The sequence below is a fragment of the Marmota monax genome, unplaced genomic scaffold (genome assembly GCF_021218885.2).
Source record: "Marmota monax isolate L192 unplaced genomic scaffold, Marmota_monax_Labrador192_F-V1.1 WCK01_AAM20220418_F8-fsc00512, whole genome shotgun sequence".
NCBI classification, from domain to species: domain Eukaryota; kingdom Metazoa; phylum Chordata; class Mammalia; order Rodentia; family Sciuridae; genus Marmota; species Marmota monax.
The window spans coordinates 45,310-65,243 of NW_026692701.1; the positions used below are offsets into that span (position 1 = coordinate 45,310).

General features: G+C 45.9%; 1 long non-coding RNA gene across 1 annotated transcript in view; it reads right to left on the reverse strand.

Annotated features, from left to right (window-relative positions):
• Nucleotides 1–16,830: 16,830 nt before the first annotated feature.
• The window catches only part of LOC131424253 (uncharacterized), a 36,862-nt gene continuing 33,758 nt past the window's right edge, over nucleotides 16,831–19,934 (reverse strand). Inside the window, exon 3 of the long non-coding RNA XR_009226970.1 lies at nucleotides 16,831–19,102. This is a non-coding gene — a long non-coding RNA (uncharacterized LOC131424253). The remainder of the gene's footprint in view (nucleotides 19,103–19,934) is intronic.

Genomic DNA, 19,934 nt, shown 5'->3' on the forward strand with positions numbered 1-19,934 from the left:
ATTGGTGTCGTCTGTGCCATCGGCACCAGCACCAGAACCAGAGCACGTAGCAGAGTGAAGATCCTCATCACAGGGTTGCTGTGGTATCTGTTGTTGTTGGTCGGTTGATGTCAAGACTCTTCTTGTCAGACGTTCAGGGACCCACAACGGCTCCGTGCGATCCTGGGGAAAAACACATACAGATCCTCGTGCCCATGTCAGCACGGGGTCGGGGCCGTTCCATTGGCCCGTAAGAACATCCTTCCACTTAACATAGCCAAACACAGAGGGCTGAGGGGACACATGTCTATCGGCCACAGAGTGACCATGAATATCCAAATTTAAAAAATTAATGGTAAAGAGAGCTAAGGACAGGCGTTCTTTAGGAGTGTGTTCAGCTCCTATTCCCCCTTTTTGTTTTTGTAAAGTTTCCTTTAAGGTGCGATGAGCACGCTCAACAATGCCTTGTCCTTGAGGATTGTAAGGCAGACCATGAGTAAGCTGCACTCCCATGGTAGAACAAAAGGATGTAAATTGTTTGCCAGTATAAGCAGGTCCATTATCAGTCTTAAGGGATGCAGGAGCACCCCATGCTGCCCATGCTTCTAGGCAATGAGTAATAACATTACGTGCCTTCTCTCCCGACAAAGCAGAGGCATGAATAACTCCAGAGCACGTATCAACAGAAACATGTACATACTTGAGGTTACCAAAGTCAGGTATGTGCGTCACATCCATTTGCCAGACAACCAATGGCTTCAATCCCCGTGGGTTCACTCCATAAGTGGGGGGATGAAGAAATGTGACACAATGGGGACATTGTAATACTATCTGACGAGCATCCGCTCTTGAAATGGAAAAACGCCTGCGCAGCGTTAAAGCATTAACATGGAAATTCTGGTGAAATAATTTAGCCCCCTCTAAGGAGGAAGCCAAGCATATCAACTGGCCTCTAGTGGCTGAGTCTGCACAGGCATTACCCTGTGATAACGGACCAGGAAGAGAGGTGTGAGCCCGTATGTGCATTGGATAAAAAGGAGCAGTGCGGCTACAGATAAGTTGTTGAAGCTGATTAAAGTAAGCAGATACATTATGGGCATTACTAATAGCTCCCACGGCCTCCAGGACTTTGAGTGCTTGTACCACATAAATGGAGTCCGAGATAAGATTAAAAGGAAAAGAACATTGTTTAAAAACCTCAATAACAATTTGCAGTTCAACCCATTGTGGATTACCAGGAGCAAATTGATGCTGAACAGGGGGAGAATCATTAATTACATAAGCTCCCATTCCAGACTTGGAACCATCAGTGAAAATATTAACAGCCCCCGGAATTGGGTTGGGTGAAGTTACCTTAGGGAAAATGATGGGATGTTCTTTAACAAAATGGAGTAATGGATGGGAAGGGTAATGATTATCAATATCCCCTTGAAACGAGCAACATAGAATAGCCCAGTTGTCTAGAGTAGCACACAAAACATTAAGCTGAGCCTTAGTATAGGGTATAATAAGAGAAGAAGGTGATTGTCCGAAAAATTGAATGCTTTGGTGGATCCCTTTAAGTGCTAACGCTGCAACAGCATCAGGATAGTATTCTAAAGATTTTCCTGGGGATATATGTGGGTGGATCCATAGTAAAGGCCCATCTTGCCACAGTACTCCAGTAGGCTGCCGCATAGTGGCAAGCACACATAACTGGAAAGGTTCATCACTGCGGAGCCTGCATAGAGTAGCATGTTGTATAGCTTCTTCTACTGTTATAAGGGCTGCCCTGGCCTCTTTGGTGAGGCTACGAGGAGAAGCAAGATCTGGATCACCCTTAAGGGTAGCATACAAAGGCTGGAGCACACCATTAGGAATATGTAAATATCCCCTTATCCAATTAATATCTCCCAGCAGTTTTTGAAAATCATTCAGAGTTTGGAGATCCTGAGTTCTTATGGTGATTTTTTGTGGTTTCAATTTGTCATGCCCAATGATTGCTCCCAAATACTCAATAGAATTCCCCGTTTGAACCTTTTCAGGTGCGATATGTAGCCCATATTGAGCTAACAGCTTTACTAAGTCTCTATAGGCCTCATTAACTATCTGCTCTAACCTAGCGGCCAATAACACATCATCCATATAATGAATGATCTTGATGGAGGAATACTTATGTCTGAGAGGTGCGAGTGCCTTCCCCACATACATCTGGCACATCGTGGGACTATTAGCCATTCCCTGCGGCAACACTACCCACTCAAACCTAAGATCTGGCTCCTCGTGGTTACACGAGGGAAGGGTGAAAGCAAAACGTTGTGAGTCTTTAGGATGCAAAGGAATAGAAAAGAAACAGTCTTTAATGTCAATAGCAATAATATGCCAGCCCTGAGGAATAGAGGAGAGCAGAGGCAGCCCTCTTTGAATGGGCCCCATAAGTTGCATTTGAGCATTAACTGCTCGTAAATCATGCAGTAGGCGCCACTTTCCTGATTTTTTCCTAATAACAAATATGGGAGTATTCCATGGAGAAGTGGAAGGTTGGATGTGACCCAAGTCCAGTTGTTCTTTGATTAAATTATGGGCTGCTGCCAATTTAACCGAGGGAAGAGGCCACTGAGGCACCCAAACAGGCTCCTTGGTGAGCCATGTTATGGGTATTTGAGCCCCAGTGGCCCCTAGGAAAAACCCAGACCAAATCTGTTAAGCTTTTGATGACCTTGCACAGGATGCCTACGCCCCTGTAGATGTTTTCCTAGTCCTAGACCTGGCCTATACCCCATATTTTGCATAATCTGTTGAGACGCCGGGGAATAGTCATTACTAAGAGTGAACCCCATGTCTTTCATCAGATCACGACCCCATAAAGAGATAGGTAAATCAAGTACATAAGGCTGAAAAGTGCCATTGTGTCCTTCTGGGTCCTTCCAAGATAGATGTCTACAGCTGATTTGAGGGGCTTGGGCATATCCCAAACCTCTCAGTGATTGATCTGAGAGCTGCACCGGCCACCCCTTTGACCAGTCCTTTTGTGCAATTATACTACGATCTGCTCCAGTATCGAGCAATCCCAAAATTGATTTGCCTTCTATGGTTAAGTTTAAAGTAGGACGGTCATTCATATCTAAGGACAAATAAACAGAATTCCCTCCAGTAACTCCAATCTCATCACTTGTCCTTGAAAAGGAATCAGCAGAAAAGCGGGTATGCAGGCTGGGTAGAAGTAACAATTGGGCAATCCGGTCTCCTGGGGAAATAGATACAATGCCCCTTGGAGCTTCCACCATAACTTTTATTGTCCCTACAGTATCAGGGCTAATAACTCCAGGAAAGACATGAAGACCTTGCAAAGTAGAAGATGCACGTCCAATTAGCAAACCTACAGTGCCAGGTGGTAAAGGCCCTTTGAACTCAGTTTCCACCAATTGGACTCCCATCTTAGGTGTTAATACGAGTCTGGAGGTGGAACAGAGGTCCAATCCCGCGGCACCTGTAGTGGCTCTCCGCGTCTCATGGGATGGCGTAGAGATGGCCATGTCTTGGGTTTGGGTGTGACATTCTCCATTGCCCCATATATTTGTGGGCCCTGGGGTCGGGGGCCCCTTCGGCCGTTTTTTGGCCCAGCTGAAATAGGCTGTCCATGGATGTCCCTCATTGATCTACACTCTTTTGCCCAATGCTTCCCTTTTTTACATTTTGGACACAGCCCTGGTTGACGAAAGCCATTGGAAGGGCCACCGTGAGGGGGTCCAGTAAAATTATCTTTTTTAGGACATTCACGTCTGAAATGACCGGGCTGACCACAATGGAAGCATGTTCCGGCACCAGGATTGCCCCCTTTTGCCACCCGAAGGACAGCAGCTGCAAGACCTGCATTAGTTAAAGGTCCTCCAATCTCTCTACACACTTTCATCCATGCTTCTATGCCCTTATTTTTATAAGGAGTGATTGCCGCTTTACATTCCTTGGTGCATTGTTCAAAGACCAATTGCTTGATAAGGGGCATGGCTCTATCAGGATCCCCAAAAATCTTTCCAGCAGCATCCACCATCCTTGCTACAAAATCTGAAAAAGGTTCTGTAGGGCCTTGTAGAATCTTGGTCAAATTGCCAGACACCTCTCCTCTATTTGGAAGCGACTTCCATGCCCGAATACAAATATTGTTAATTTGATCATATGCCTCAAGAGGAAATCCTGTCTGTTGATTTGCAAATCTACCCTGTCCCAAGAGCATATCCTTGTCCCAATGGGGGCGTCCCGCTGCATGGTTTTGGGCGGCCTGCTCTATTGCGCCCTCTAGCACGAATGCTCTCCAGTCTAAATATTTACCCGGGGAAACGCAAGCCCGAACAAGGCTAGCCCAATCAGAGGGAGTCATACAGTATCTAGACAGATTTTCCACCTGAGTCAGCGTGAAGGCGGCATCCACCCCATAAGTGCGTACAGACTCCGCCAGGGTCTTCACAATTTTAAAATCTAAGGGTTCATGGACTCTTCCCCTGTTGTCATCCTGAAAAACTGGATAAGCAAGACCCATCTCAGCGTGAACAGCCCTCCATGTTTGGGCATGGAAAGCTCTTCCCGAAACGCCCCCGCCATCCGGCGGTGGATCCGGGGGATCGCTTTTCTTGAGCCCTTGCTTATCTGTGTTCCCTTCTCCTACAGCTAAACTCCCTAGCTGACGAGACAGCCTCTCGAGCTCTTCCTCCTCATCCTCCTCCCCCTCTGACCCACTTTCGCATGGGGGTGTACGCAGCGTACTGAGATCTGGATACAACCGTTTCCTCCCCCGTCTCATGCTCTGCACACTCCCATCCTCCCGAGTCACTTCACTTTCTGCCATCTCCGATTTTTCCTCATGCAATCGCTCTAAAACCTCCTGTCCTTTAGTAAGTGCTTCCTGACATCTATCATCTGTAAGGCAACTACGGACCATTTTCCAAAGGGGTATCACCCCACCCTCTAATATGCCCTGCTCAGAAGCAAAGTCAAGATCTTTGCCTAATTTATCCCAACTAGGCACAGTAAGGCTGCCCGAAAATGCGAACCACGGTGCAGCGATATCTATCTTCTGTAAAAATCTCTGTAAAGTACTATGTTTCACTTCCAGTCCCTTGGAACGTAACAGGCCATCTAGGGCCAGGAGAAGCGGACTTGAAGATGCGGCACCCATGACGCAACAACAAAGAAAGCACAAAAAAAAGAAAGCGAAAGTAGGAGCGAAAGTACACAGTGCAGCTGCAATAAAATATAAGGCTCTCTCTTTCATTACAGAGGAGCTGTCCCGCTTTGGTCGCGGATCCCACTTACTAGGGACTAACCCCGCTTTGATCGCGGATCCCACTTATTGGGACTAACCCCGCTTTGATCGCGGATCCCACTTACCTGGGACTAACCGGTGCACCACCCCTGACTGTTGAAAGTTCTGGTTCCCGGGTCTCGGCGCCACTTGTCGCGACCCCTTGCCCGCAAGGAAGACGCAACTCGAGAATCTTCTTTCAACAGTTTATTCAGGCCCTGGATATTTCTTCTTCTTCCTCTCGGGTGCCCCTCCCAGCCTTAATAAAGCATCCCAAGCCCCAATGCAAAGCTGCCGCGTGGAACTTTCTCACAGGGTGGTGAAAAATCATGTGCCAACTTTCCCAGATAAGAAATTGTTTGTCACAGACCACAGCGGAGCCAGCGCCATCTTGTAATGGCGACCATAATCTGCAGAAACGGCAGAAGCGGCTCACCACACAAATCCTCGTGACATCCATTCGCTTTTGGTTTCCCTTGACAGAGATGGGGAACTGGTGAGTGGGGGCAGTGGGTCCTTTTCCTCAGATCTTGTAATGCAGGCTTAACAGGCGAGCAATTACGCTCACCCAGTGAGGGCGCTGATGGTCTCTCTTCTGAACATTAACCCAGCAGCCCACGCCACACCCCTGCGTTCTGGCACCGGTCCAGGCTTCCAGAGCCTTATCTGTCAGACCCTTAATAAAAACAGGACCAGGCTGCCTAATGACCCAGGGGCTAACTCTGCCTCCTTTCTTGCCCATTCTACTCTCTGCCCCGCCGCAGGCCCTCTGCTCCAAGAAGAAAAGATGTTTTTCAGCTAACTAAAGGGCCACAAATATCTCTGGCTTCTGAAGCTCTGACGTGGACAAGTTTAGCCTCTTAGGGCTGGAAGGGCTTGGCATGTCCTAAGCTGCATCCCACTGCCTCTGGGTTGGCCTCATCTAGAGCTCCCCAGGCCTCTCTGTCCCCTCCCTGCTTCTTTAGGTCCACATCTGCGCAGGCTTTGGGAATCCTTTAATCAGATCAACCAGGCATCTCCAAAGATTCTCACCATCCTGTGCCAGCAAGAAGCTTAAGGCATGCACAGACGGTGACTTGGTGACCCATATTTGCTACCCACTGCTTTAGAAGGCTCAGAAAGTGCAGGTCTGCCGGGCACGGTGGCGCACGCCTGTAATCCCAGCGGCTTGGAGGCTGAGGCAGGAGAATGGTGAGTTCAAAGCCAGCCTCAGAAAAAACTAAGTGCTAAGTAACTCTGAGACCCTGACCCTAAATAAAATACAAAGTAGGGCTGGGGATGTGACTCAGTGGTCGAGTGCCCGAGTTCAATCCCTGGTACCCCCCGCTCAAAGTGTAAGTGTGTGACTCAGGATGCATCAGGATGCACCCCTCCCCTCTCCTGGTCCCCTCAAAGCACTCCTTCCTTTATAGTCTAGCACTAACTGTTCAACTCCTTTAATGATTCCTTGGAAGGCTTTGTTAAGTTACCCTGAACACATGGCTCATTTTCTCAAATAAAATCTATTTAAGGAGAAGGGATGTGTCTTACCCTTTATCATCTTCCCCCTGATACCTGGCATCAAGTCTGGCAAATAATAAAGATAATAATAATTATAACAACAACAACTGCTGTAAGTTATGAGTACCTACTCTGTTCTGGACACAGTGAAAGGAATTGGACATTCATACACTTAGCTTAGCTTGGCAAGGGTTAAATATTGTGGTTACTGTTTGAAAGATGAGAAACTAAGGATCAGAGTCATCAAGTGACTTGTTCCATGCAGACCATAAAGCCTATACATAATGGAATCAGCATTCTGATCCAGAATGATCTGAGGAAAAGCATTTTAGTCAGGATAGGCTAAGCTATGCTGCAATGACAAATTCTAGTGTCAGCAAAAGCTTACCCATGTAAGCTATATAAAACAGACACAAAAAAGACATTTCATAGGAGCGTGCCTCACAATAGCAAAAATAAGGGGGTAGCATAAAACATATTGTTCCACACAATGGGATATTACATAGTGTTCCAAATCAAAGCTTGACTGTAATACACATATGGATGAGTCTTAGGAATCCATATGGGTGACATATTCAATGCAAATTTCAAACTCCAAACAGAATCTACAATAGAGATATTCTCTTAAAATTAAAAACAAATCAAATAACAATATATACCACTATGGATGCATACAAATGAAACAACCTGAGCTACCAAGAAATGCAGGAGAAGGAATAGCTCCTGTTTCAGTCAGCTTTTGCGTGACCAAAACACCTGACAAGAACAACTTACAGGAAGGAAAGTTTATTTGGGGCTCACGGATTCAGAGGCCTCAGTCCATAGACAGCTGACTCCATTGCTCTGGATCCAAGGTAAGACACATGACACAAAGGCCCAGTGGGAAAAAGCTGCTCAGCTTATGGTGAGGTCAGGAAGCAGGCTGGGGGTGCCCTTCAGGGAAGATGCAACCTTCTAAGGCACGTCCCCAGTGACTCACCTCCTCCAGCCATGCCCCATTTCTCTACAGTTATTACCCAGTCAGTTCGTTCAAATGTGAATTTTTCTGCATTAATGAGTTTTTAGAGGATACCTTAAATCCAAACCATAACAGTCCCACTTTCCCCTCTGTCAGCGATGCCCCTACTTCACATGTCAAAGTTCCAGGCACACACAGGTCTGTTTCTGTGCCTTCTATCCTATTCCATTATCCAATGTGTCCATCCTGTGGCACTGTGGCAGTGTCTGGATTACTGAGGCAGTGTGAGGTTGGCTTCTCCTGGCTCTGCTTCTCCCCAAACTAGCACTGGTCACCTCTCTCTAGAACCTTATGGTTCTGATGCATTTCCTTTCTCCCTCATCACTCAGCCCACAGTGTGATACTCGGCATAACCAGAGCCTCTCCACACAGGAGTTGGAAGGCCAAGAACCTGATCCCTTTCTTGTTCACCCCTGACTTGCTCACCCTTCAGTGCCTGGGGCTCAAGATCTCACTCCCCCTTGACTCTAACACCAGGCATCTCTGTCTAGACCATCCACCACCGACTCCCATGGCGATGGAAACTCCTTCTGTATCCCAGCAGGACAGGGGTCCCCATCTGCAGTTTTACTAAAGCTGAGGAAAACATTTGCAATGAAAAGAAAAAAAAAAAAACTCTATAGTCCTCGGGGGTGGCCATGATTTATAGATGAATGAGTCCTCCATGCCTAATATTTAATCCAGCCCAAATTAGAGAACTGTAGCTTCAGACTTTCTCTCTCTCTTTTTTTTTGGTGTGTGTGTGTGTGTGTGTGTGTGTGTGTGTATGTGTACCTAATGGTGGGACACCAGGGTTTCAGGAATGTTGAAGGGATTTTTAAATATGTAAAGGGAAGTAGAACTGAAGAGTTCCAAGCTGAGGTTAAAAACAAAATGACTTTGTGAGCTACTAAATAGAATTTTTGGTGCATTTGTTTGTTTTGTGCAATACTAGGGATTGGATCCAGGGGCACACCACCACCCAGCTATATTTCTAGCTCTTTCTATTTTATTTTGAGAGAAGTTCTCACAAAGTTGCCCAAGCAGGCCTTGAACTTGCCATCCTCCTGCCTCAGTCTCCGGGGTAGCTGGGATTACAGGCATGAGCCACTGCTACTGCACCCAGATAAATAAGCATACTGCAGTTACACACGGCTGGGATTCTGAAAGAGATGGGTGTAAGACTCTTCAGAGAGGAGCGGTCCCACCAGCCTGGAGGGAGCGTGGAACTAAGTGGGGGCATGACCAGTGAAAACACTGTTGTATGTCAGGGAAGGGCCAACAATTTTCTAGAAACAGTGGTGTCTGACCTTCAATGTGTAGGGTTTTTTTCCCCTGCCCTGTGCCACCCAGCCAGCTATTCCCAACCCTTGGGAAAGTCTGTTCAGCACAATAGCCTTGTGTTAGTGATGCTCTGGGGCAAGGAGAATAGGCTCTGAACTCTAGACAAGAAGGGATGAGGAAGAACAGCTGCTCCAGGCTGGGGGTAGGGAGAGGGTAGCCCAATACAAGTGAGAATGAGGAGTCCCATAAAGGCAGGAATTAGGAGGCCAGTGTGACCATGAGAATATGAAGCCCCAGTAGAATCCTAGGAGCCAAAGGGGAGGGCCCTGGGAAGGACTCTGGGTGGCACTGGAATGGATGCTCAATTCATGCTAATTGCATATGAAGATAAGGTTGATAGCCAGAGGCCAGAGAATATGCATTCCCTAGTGATGCATGGACCTATGGACGGAGGGACTGCTAGGGTGAGATGGCTGTGAAAACTTACAGGACCTCTTTCAGTCTGGTCTGAGCCCCTCATTTCACAGTTGCTTTGGGGAAGGAATAGAGGCAGCTAAGGGGCATCCCTGAGGGGCCCCCAGGTCCTAACCACAGGCCCTCTCAAGGGAGGCCGGGCAGCCAGAGGTTAGCTGAGACCTCTCCTTCTTCCTCCCTGCAGTCTTCTCAACTGCCATAGGCAGGATCCCCAGAGAGCATTCGTTAAGCCTGTCGGCGTATAGGCTGTGCCCCACAACCTTGGAGGAAAAGGAAGAGGCCCCCAGTGTGGCAGAGTCAGGGGCCCTTCAGCCATTCCCCACTCATCACTTAAGCCTCTCCATCTTTCTTGCACCTTTTCTTTTTCTCTTTCTTTTTTTTTTGTTTGTATTTTAAAAATTGTGGTAAAATATATATTTAAATCATTTCACCATTTTACCAATTTTAAAGTATATATTTTATGCCATTAATTGCATTCACAATGTTGTGCAACCACCACCAGAACCCATCTTCAGAGTTTCTTCATCTTGCCAGATAAAAACTCAGTATCCATTAAACTCTGTATCCAATAAATCTCACCCAGGCACAGTGGTGCACACCTGGAATCCCAGGGACTTGTGCGGCTAAAGCAGAGGGATCACAAGTTTGAGGCCAGCCTGGGCAACTTAGGGAAGCTGTCTCAAACTTTAAAAAAATAATAATCATCATCATTTTTTTAAAAAAGACTAGAGATGTAGCTCAGGGTTAAAGCACTCCTGGGTTCAATCCCAATCCCCAGTACCAAAAACAAACAAACAAACAAGCAAACTCCATCCCTTCTTCCTCTAGCCCTTGGTAACATCCCTTTTGTCTACTTTCTGTATCTATGAACTTGACTGTGCTAGGTACCTCACATAAGTGGAATCATACAATATTCTCATATAGTGAAATCATACAATATTTGTCCTTTTCTGTATGGCATGTTTATCATAATGTCTCTTTGGGGAATTGTCTGTTTAAGTCCTTTGCCCATTTTTTTTGCCCAAGTTGTAGCATGTATTAGAACTTTGTTCCTTTTTATAACTGAGTTCTCCATTGTGTATATATATTATCATTAGAATAGATATTATCTATTCTCAGTTAATGGAGGCTTGGCTTTTTTTCCATCTTTGTGCTATTATAAATAATACTGCAATGAACATTGGTGCATAAGTATCTGTTTTCTGTTGTGTTTTTTTTTTTTTTTTTTTTTTTGAGTATAGACCTTGGAGTAGGATTGACAGATCATATGGTAAAACTACGTTTGGCTTTTTGAGAAACCACTAAAACTCTTCCACACCAAGTGACTATGCTACATTCCACTAGCAATGCACAAGTGTCCCAATTTTTCCACATCCTCTCCACCATTTGTTATTTTCATTTTTTCTTTGTCTTTTAGAAAAATAATAGTCATTGCAATGGTTATGAAATGGTATCTCATTGTGGTTTTGATTCGTATCTCTCTAATGATGAGTGATGTTGAGCATCTTTTATCGACCCTTTCTATATATCCTCTTTGGGGAATTGTTTATTTAAGTTCTTTGCCCATTTTTTAATTGGGTAGTCTGATTTGTTGTTGTTGTTGAATTGTAGGAGTCTTTTTATATACAGTGGATAATAATCTTCTAATGGATATATAAATTGCAATTTTTCCCATTCTCTGTTGTTTCTTCATTCTCTTGAGAATGAATGACCTTTGATGCACAAACATTCTTTGTTTTCATGTAGTCCAATTTACCTTTTCCCTCTTTCAGTATCTGTGTAAGAAATCACTGCTAGAGTCAATGTCATGAAATTTTTCTCCTATGTTTTCTTCTAAGAGCTTTATCATTTTAGCTCTCACTGTCTGGTGTCCCTTGAAATTCCATGTAAATGTTAGTATGAGTTTTACTATTCCTCCAAAAAATATTATAATATTGGTAGGATTCACATTTAACCTCTAGGTTACTTTGGGTAATATAGTCATCATTAAAATTTCAAGACTTTAAGTCCATGAGCATGAGATGTCCTTCCATTTATTTACATCTTAAATTTATTTTAGTAAGGTTTTACATTTTTTTCCTGTAAGTCTTTCACATTCTTAATTGAATTTACTCTTACATATTTTGTTTTCTTAATGTTGTGAGAAATGGAATCTTTAATTTTCTTTTCAGATTGTTCATAAAACAATGCATTCTTGTGAGTTGATTTTATATCTTGCATTTTTGTTAAACTCATTTGTTCCCTGTGTGTGTACATGTGGGTATGTGTATATGTGATGTCATGCATCCATAAACAGTGATAATTTTGCTTCCTTCTTTCTAAAATAGATATTTTTAATTTCTTTTTCTTGCCTAATTGCTCTGGCCAGAACTTCTGATATTGTGGAATACAAATGAAGGAAAAAAAAGAGGACATCCTTGTCTTGTTCCTGATCTTAAGAGCAAATCTCTTTTTTAGGAGATATAGGATTTTTTCCCCCTCTCCTGTCAGACATGAAACTTAAAATGTATCTGGAAAGACATGTGGGGTATAAGTGCATGGTAACAAGGGAATGACTTAGATCTTGGGACAATCCTTAATTGTGAGAATTTGTAGGAACCTTGGGGATCATTGCAGCCAAGGGCTCAAAAAGATAAAGTAACTTGCTTAAGCCCACCTAGCTAATTGTACACCAAACAGGGACAGGAAGTCAAGATTTCTGACTCTCATCTAGTGGTATTTACTGATCTTAGGAAGCACACAGCAAACACATAAAACATAGGCCCTTGCAACTCTACAGCTGAGAGAAAGATTTCAAGAGAAGCCGAAGGGTGCAGAAAGGAGGGCTAGATTGGCTTTGATGACTTCACAATTTGGCTGAAATGCACTGAGATACAAATTAAATTGCACAATCTCTATCAGTTGGGGTCATAGGTTTATTCATTCATTCATTCATTAAAAAATAAAGTGAGGCCTACTATGTGCCAGGAACTGGGAATATAGCCCTGGGCAGTCAAGTTTCCTGCCCTCTAGGAGCTGACACTCTAGAGCTCCTCACGCCCAGTCTGAAATTTTCCTTCTTTCTTTTAATTCTCTGTGGGGTTGCTGGGGTGTGGGGGTGTACACCTCTAATCCCAGCAACTCCACCGAGGAGGCTGAGGCAGGAGGATCACAAGTTCAAGGCCAGTTTGAGCAACTTGGTGAGACCCTATGTCAAACTTTAAAAATAAAAAAAGGTCTGGGATTATAGTTCAGTAATAAAGTGCCCCTGGGTTCAATCCCCAATACCAAAAAAAATAAAAATAAAAAATAAAAAATTTTCCATGGATGAAATGGGTCATGAGACGTGGAAACATTCAACTGAGGCCAGAGATCCTTGCTAAAGACTAGAACATGAAAATAACAGTAACAGGGGCTAATAGCAACTTTAGGGATTCTTCAGGATATGAAGAGTCTCTGGTGGCCGCTGTCTCCACTGGTACTGAGTAGTGGCTGACAGAGTGGTAGATGTCTTCAGCTCATTCTTGTATAGGAAGTCCTTGGAGCTCACCCTTACTTCTCTGATTGAAGATCCCACACCAAACCCCAACTGTGGCTAAGATACTAGCCCTGTTATTGAGAAAGGCATGGCATAGATCTGAATGCAAGAAAATCAGGTGCTTTTTCGGAGTTCAGTCCTAAAAGCTTCAAAGCAGGCTATCGTAAGAACCCTAGACCAGCAGAAACCCAGCCTGCAACATCAAAGTTATAGGGCTGCTTCTTTCCTGGGGCTGGGTGTCTCCATGCTGCCTGCCTCTGTCTTGCATTCTGTTCTGTATCCCAGCCTCAGCCTCAAGGATGGGTCCTCACCCTCAAGTTCAGGAAAGGCCAGAGGCAGGAGTTGGAAGACTTGGAGTTTAGCTTCATGTCTTTCTTTAACTTTTTGATGTTCCTGGGGTGGTGGGGGTTGGGGGATCACTTTACTGTTCTTAACCTCAGCTTTTTTTTTTTTTTCATCTGAAAAATGGAGAACAATACTGTTAAGAGAATGTTAGCTACTTGGGATGGTCAACTTGTCTGGATTGTGAAACACCTAGAAAATTAGTAAAGTGTACTTCTGGGTATGTCCATGAGAGAGTTTGAGATGACTGGCCTGTGGGTTAGTGAATTGAGGGGGAAATACCCTCCTCCCTAGTGCAGAACTGTTCAGTGGGCTGGGAGCCTGGATGGCACAAAAACAGATTACCCAACAACCATTCCTCTCCCTTGTTAGTAACCGTTCTCCTGTGCTGGGGATGGAACACAGAGCTTCATGCATGCCAGGTAAGCCCTCTACCACTGAGTCCCCCTCCAGACCCTGTGTTCCACTTTTGTTCATTCACATGTGAGTGTTCATGTTTTCATGTTTCAGACTTAATCTAGTCTCAGACCCGAATCTAGTGGATGAATCTCAATTTTCCAGTACAACCACAGATAATTCCGTTCTCTTTGACAATGCTTAAGATCAGAAATGCAATACAATTCTGGACAATGCCATGGTACAAGAGATCTGCAAGGGAGATTCTAGAAAAGTCATCTTTATTTGAAAAACAAAATGAAGAGAGACTCTTCCCTTTGTTACCTCTCCACGTGGCTCTGTGAGGAGGCGTGGCCCGAGGCTGTTGCAGCCATCTTAGGACCATGAGGCAGCAAGCCTGAGGATAAAAATCAACCTGCTGGAGAGGGCAGGATGGAAAGATGGAAAGAAACTGTGGGTCTCTGATCATTAAGCTTCCAAATTATTCAATGCCAGAAACTACCTCAGAACTCCTTGCTGTGTGATTGATGATCAGCGTCCTTTTTGTTTAAGGCAGTTGAGTCCATTATTTGCTGCTAAAAGTATCCCAACCAATTCACCATCTATGCAGACAAATATCCACAGGAGATTGTGGGTAGAATTCAATGGAAGCGCGCGGAGAGAAAGCGGGCGACAGGGAAGGCCAACAGTATGGCAGCAGAGAAGAAAAGGAAGAGAGGAAAGAAGACAGAGAAAGAGCCCCACTGGGTCAGGAAGAGAATTAGAACACACTGTGTTGTGCAAATTAAGGAAAGGAAAAGGCCCAAGGAAAAGACGCGATGGGTAGAATGAAACCATGCAGAAATAAAGATGAATGAGTTTTGCAACAATAGAGCGTGCGGAGGCCTGGGGGGGCAGGGATCATGATTTGCTGGTTGACTGACTGCCTAGATGATTGATTTGACAGCTTTGGTTCCCCTCACTGGCCACTCCATGGTGGTCGGGATGACCCTAGTGTCCAGGACTTGTGAAAGCCACATGTCCAGGGCTCCCGGGACTGTGGAGTTTACAGAATGCTGCCCATTGTCACACCGGGAGTCCTGGCACCTGGTCCTGACCCTATCTTCTGCAGACAGAACATGAAACAGTTTGTTTATCAGTCCCAACTCGAGGCACTGTCGCTTTGTTGCATTCTTGTTACCAACACCGGGCGCAGCCCCGCTCCTGCTCATCCTGCTTCCTCCTTCCTTTCTTCCTCCTATCCCTTTATTAGCTGACTCCGTGCTTCCTAGCCTTGGTCATGTGGTTTCCCTGCCATGAATGTCCTCCTTCCTCATCCCGTCTCCGCTTGTTTAAAAATCCCACTTCCTGTGCTTGAAGACTGATGCTTCTCCAGGAAGCCCTCCCCAGTCTCCCCCAGATGGAAATCATGGCTAGCACTTCCTGCACTCGCTCTCATTCCACTTGGCTTGAACTTCACCTAAGCACCAGGGAGGAGGTATTTTGGGGCATGTGTGCTCCCCTGGAAAGCAAATAGAAAGACCCCGAAATAAACTCACCTATGGAAGCAAACAGCCTGCACAAACTCTGTCCCGTAAGTGCAAAGGGGTGGGCGCAGTGGAGGGAGAGCTGCGCACACCCTCTCCTTCACCTGTGACCCGGCCCTACCCCTCTTCCCCTCTCAGAAAATCTCCAAGGTGGAGCGACCTTGGCAAAGCATGCTGGGACTTGCTCAGGCCCTGGCTATGAATAGCCCTGCGGGGCCTGGCTGTGCCCTGCCCAACTTCCCTACCTTCTGAGAGTAAGTGATCTCACAGGCCCCAGATAAATGCCCACTTCCTTTTGGGCCAGCCTCTCTCTGCGGCCTTCCCTCCTCTTGTCCTCTCTCCTGGGCTCCAGGCCCGATGTCTGGCCACTCTGTCTTATCTCTCTTTCTCGTTCTTTATCGGTCATTGTTTCTTTCTCTGTCTGCCCATCTCTCTGAGACACTGTCCTTGTCCTTCCTCACTCCCTAGTCTCCCTGAGAGGAAGAGCCTCCAAAGAAAACAACAGGCCTCCTTGCATGCAAGAAGGGAGAGATCTTACCAGATCCCGGGGAACAGACCCACAGGATAAAGGGCTTTAGCCTGTTAGGATCCTAGAAGCCAGAAATGCCAACTGTCCTCTGACTGGTGTCTTAAAATGGCGACCAATTTTTTTTTTCGGGGGGGGGGGGGCACCCTTCTTAGAAAAAACCAAACAATAACAAATGACCAGTACCCTCAGTTTATGCCTGTCTACTTATTCATAAACCATGAATAATTGTGGTGAAGAATGCTAGTTGCCTCCCAATATACTGTTTCCCTTCTTCTACAATGTTAACCACCTTAAATTTTAGCTAAACACACAATCAGTTAAAATTAAGGCTGTATTTTCCGTGCCTTAGTAGAGGGATATAACCATTGGGATTAGGTTGTGGCCAATGGGATTTCTTTCTTTTCTTTAGGTGATGGGAATGGAACCCAGGCTTGTGCAGGCTAGGCCAGTGCTTCCCAGGGAGGGACACCCCCAACCCTTTTTATTTTATTTTTGAGACAGGGTCTCACTAAAGTGCCCAGTCTGGCCTTAAACTTGTGATCTTCCGGTCTCAGCCCCCCAAGTCGCTGAGATTACAGGTGACAGTGGGATTTGAACAGAAGTGATGTGTAAATCCTTGAATTCACCCCTCTAACCTTACTACCTTCAGGCTGCCCCTGGAGTGTGGGTTTGGTGGAAAGCTCTCTTGGACTCTAGATTAGGATAAGCCCAGCCATAAGCCCAGCAATGGTGAGGAAACGAGAAAGGAGAAGCCTGAGTCACTTGACAATCTGATGGAGCAGAGGCTTCCTATCAGCCTATCTGTCTGTTTCTAGACACTTCTGTCTAATTTAGGTACCGCTGTCAAGCCACTGAAGCTGTACTTTAACTATGTTGTATTTTTATAACAACATTGTCTGCAGCATAGAACACACACAACACAGGAACTGAAAAGGATGATCTTTTAATTAAGTTTTTATTTTAGAATAAGCTTACATCTACAGAGATGTTACAAGAATAGTACAGCAGGTCTCATATTCCCCAGGCCCCATTTTTATTATTAATATGGTACATTACCATGATACATCTGTCACTATTAGTGAACCAATTTTGATACAGGATTATTAACTAAAACTCCTGCCTTACGGTGTTGTTTTTAAAATCAATAGAAATTTACTATTTTCTTCCCAACCCAGTGCATCTTGCTTGACCCTTCTGGCATGTGCACCCCATGGGGGATACCCTTGCCTTTGATGCTCAGGCCCCTTGTGTCCATGCCTGACGGTCTTCTCACTGGTCGTGCAACACAGGAAAGAGGCACCGAGAGGGGACACGAGATGAAGGGAGCCTGAGCTTTCCATATGAGAGTCCAAAGAGCTCTAGTACTGAGTAGGTCTGAGAAATGGTGTGCTAGGTATCACAAAGAAGTTCAGAAAGCCTCTGGGAGGCAGTGCCCAGGCAGTGAGCTGTTGCTAGAAGAGGCCAAGGCTGATGGAGAGAAGGCCTGGCGTTTCCAAGGTGGAGTCGAGCCCATGCGCAGACTCCAGGAGTGGAAGGAGAAGGGCGAGGTGGGGGTGGGGGTGCGGTGGCATCTGGTTTGCATTAGGAATGTGGGCTGGGAAAAAGCACAGAGTGAGGAGGCCAAGAGGCAGGGTGGTGGGTGTCTGCCCTGAGTCCTGGGGGCTTTCCTTGTTCAGAGCCTGTCTGTATGCCTCAGAGCCCAGGGCCCCGTGTGCTCCACGTGACTCCTCTTCAGGGCGGTGGGGTTTTCCTCAACCCTTGGGAGCCCGGGTATCTGGAGGGCAGCCGCATTTCAGAGAACACTTAGAGCAAGACTCTGCTGTCCAGGACAGGCCAGGAGATAAGCGTTCTCAGGAGAATCGAGGCCTTTTCTGGCATCTGTCCTCCTGAGTGCACCCATGCCTACAGGACCCATCCCTTGCTGCCAGCTTCTGTTCAAACCCTGATTTCCAACCCAGAGTGAGCATGAGGTTTTATGTGGCTATGCAGGCAAGATACCTGTGGGTTGAAGGTGTTCAGGAAGAAGCAGGGGTTCTGGGGCCATCTGCAGTTTTTCTCATCTGAGGAGAAAAAATTAGCCCAGGGAATTGTGCCTGGGGCTTTGCATCCTGACTATCATTTAAGTCTGATTTGTAGAAACATAGGCATAGAATAAGGAAGTCACAGACCTGGGAGGAAGGAACATATGGATCCTTATCATGGAAATAACCTGTTTACTTGTGAGCATCCCTGAGGACGGAGTCTGGGTCTTATTTCTTTTGGATCTCCACGTCTATTAACAGGTGCTCAATAAATCTGTTGAATGAACTGTCCATCCAGCCATTGCTTACCTTATTCACAGCAGACCCAACTGGAGTCTGGGTATCCTGAGTCTTGGGTCTGAGCATGCTCTTTGCTATATGGAATTGCTTCTGGACCTCAGGTGGCCTAGCAGAAGTTCCAGCTACTTTTTGGTTCTGTCGGTCAGCTTGTACCTCCGCCCCGAGAATAACTATGCTCACCTTCTCCTCTGGTGGTTCAACTAAGCTCATTAGAACATGGAGCTAGTGAGGGCACTTGCAGGGTCGTTTCTCACTTGGGCTACGTTTCCTCTCAGTATCATAGTTTTACATACACCTGTGTCCCCCAAGAAACTCTGAGCTGTAAGAATACGGGTCTCATCTTCTTTGTTTTCTCCATATCTTTGTTTTCTCTGTCTTCTTTGTTTTCCCCAAGACACTCCTGGCGTATCCCACATGGAGGAATGGAAAAGTGTGGTTGATGGCATTTTGCCTGTGTTGGAAGAGCAACTGGTGCTGCTCCCAATGAGACCATCTTTCCCTTAAGGTAGATGAGACCATAATGTGCTAAGAGGTTAAATTCAAACTCAGGAACCATGAGATTGAGCAGGAAATCCTAGGCATAAGCTCATCTGCCCATAGAAGCATCTAAACCCAAGAGGAAAGGACTGCTTAGAAGCCAGGCTGGAAGAAACTGGCTAAGGTCACCCAGGTGCCCAACCAGGCAGGAGGACGGAGTTACAGATTCACAGGCAGCTCCATGGTTCCAGAAGAGGAGAGGAAGCCAGTTAAGCCAGCCCTGTGAAGCAACTTTCTCTCCTCTCCCTGCTCCCCAAACCCCATGGCTCTGCTTTCTTCTGCTGCTGGAGAAAAGGGACAGGCAGTAGTGACAGCCTAGAAGACATGATGGGCATGCCGATCTTCCCTTGTTGGAATCCTCTTCAGTATCCTTGTAAAGATTGGTTCCAAATTTACCACACTAAACTTCAACTTTATTCCAGCTGGAAATAAAACATACAAAGTTAGTATTCTTGGTAATCCATCTCTAGCACAGATGAATGATTTGTCAAATGAATGTCTAAAATATCTCCCCTGTGGAAGGGTGTCTCCACAGCAGGCCATAAGGATTCTTGTCCCACTTGGGGGCACAGCCCAGGTTCACTCTCTTCCACTTGTATACCTGTTCCGTCCTGGGAAGCTCTCAAGACAGGCTCCCCTGCATGCCCCTAGAGAGAGCACTCAGTGGCCCCGGACAGTCACAGAGCCCAGAGCCTTGACAGTGCTAGTTCCCATCAGTGGGCCTTCTCCCAATACTGCTGCATGCCACCCCCCTCCCATTTCCTCAGAATACCACTGGGATCCTTGGATGTAAGGCACTTGGCAGCTTCAAGGGTTTCCCAGGCAGCCCCTGGCCCCCTAGACTCCGAATATTGGTAACCTTCGCCCCTATGCAACCCTGATCCTTGGGCTTGGAACCAGAGTCATTAAATATTACTCTCTCAGTCTCCAAAGGGGGGTAGGGTGGACTGGCTTCTGGGAAGCAGCTGGATTCTCAACACTCAAAATCTGACTGGGCAGGAATGGTGGCCCTGGCTGGAATAAAGCTGTCCCAGCTTCCCTGAGAGGGGAAATACACAACCGGCTTTTCCTCCAGCCACCGTCAAGTCACCCACACTATCCTAAGGAGGAATTGGCCCCAAGAATGTAAAATCAGGAAGAGACCTAAACCAATTCCATGTAACTTAAAGAATTCTATGACTTAAAAAAAAAAAAAAAAAAAGATTCTTAACTTTAACGATTATCTAAGTTTTCCGGGGATAGGGAGGGAGGGAA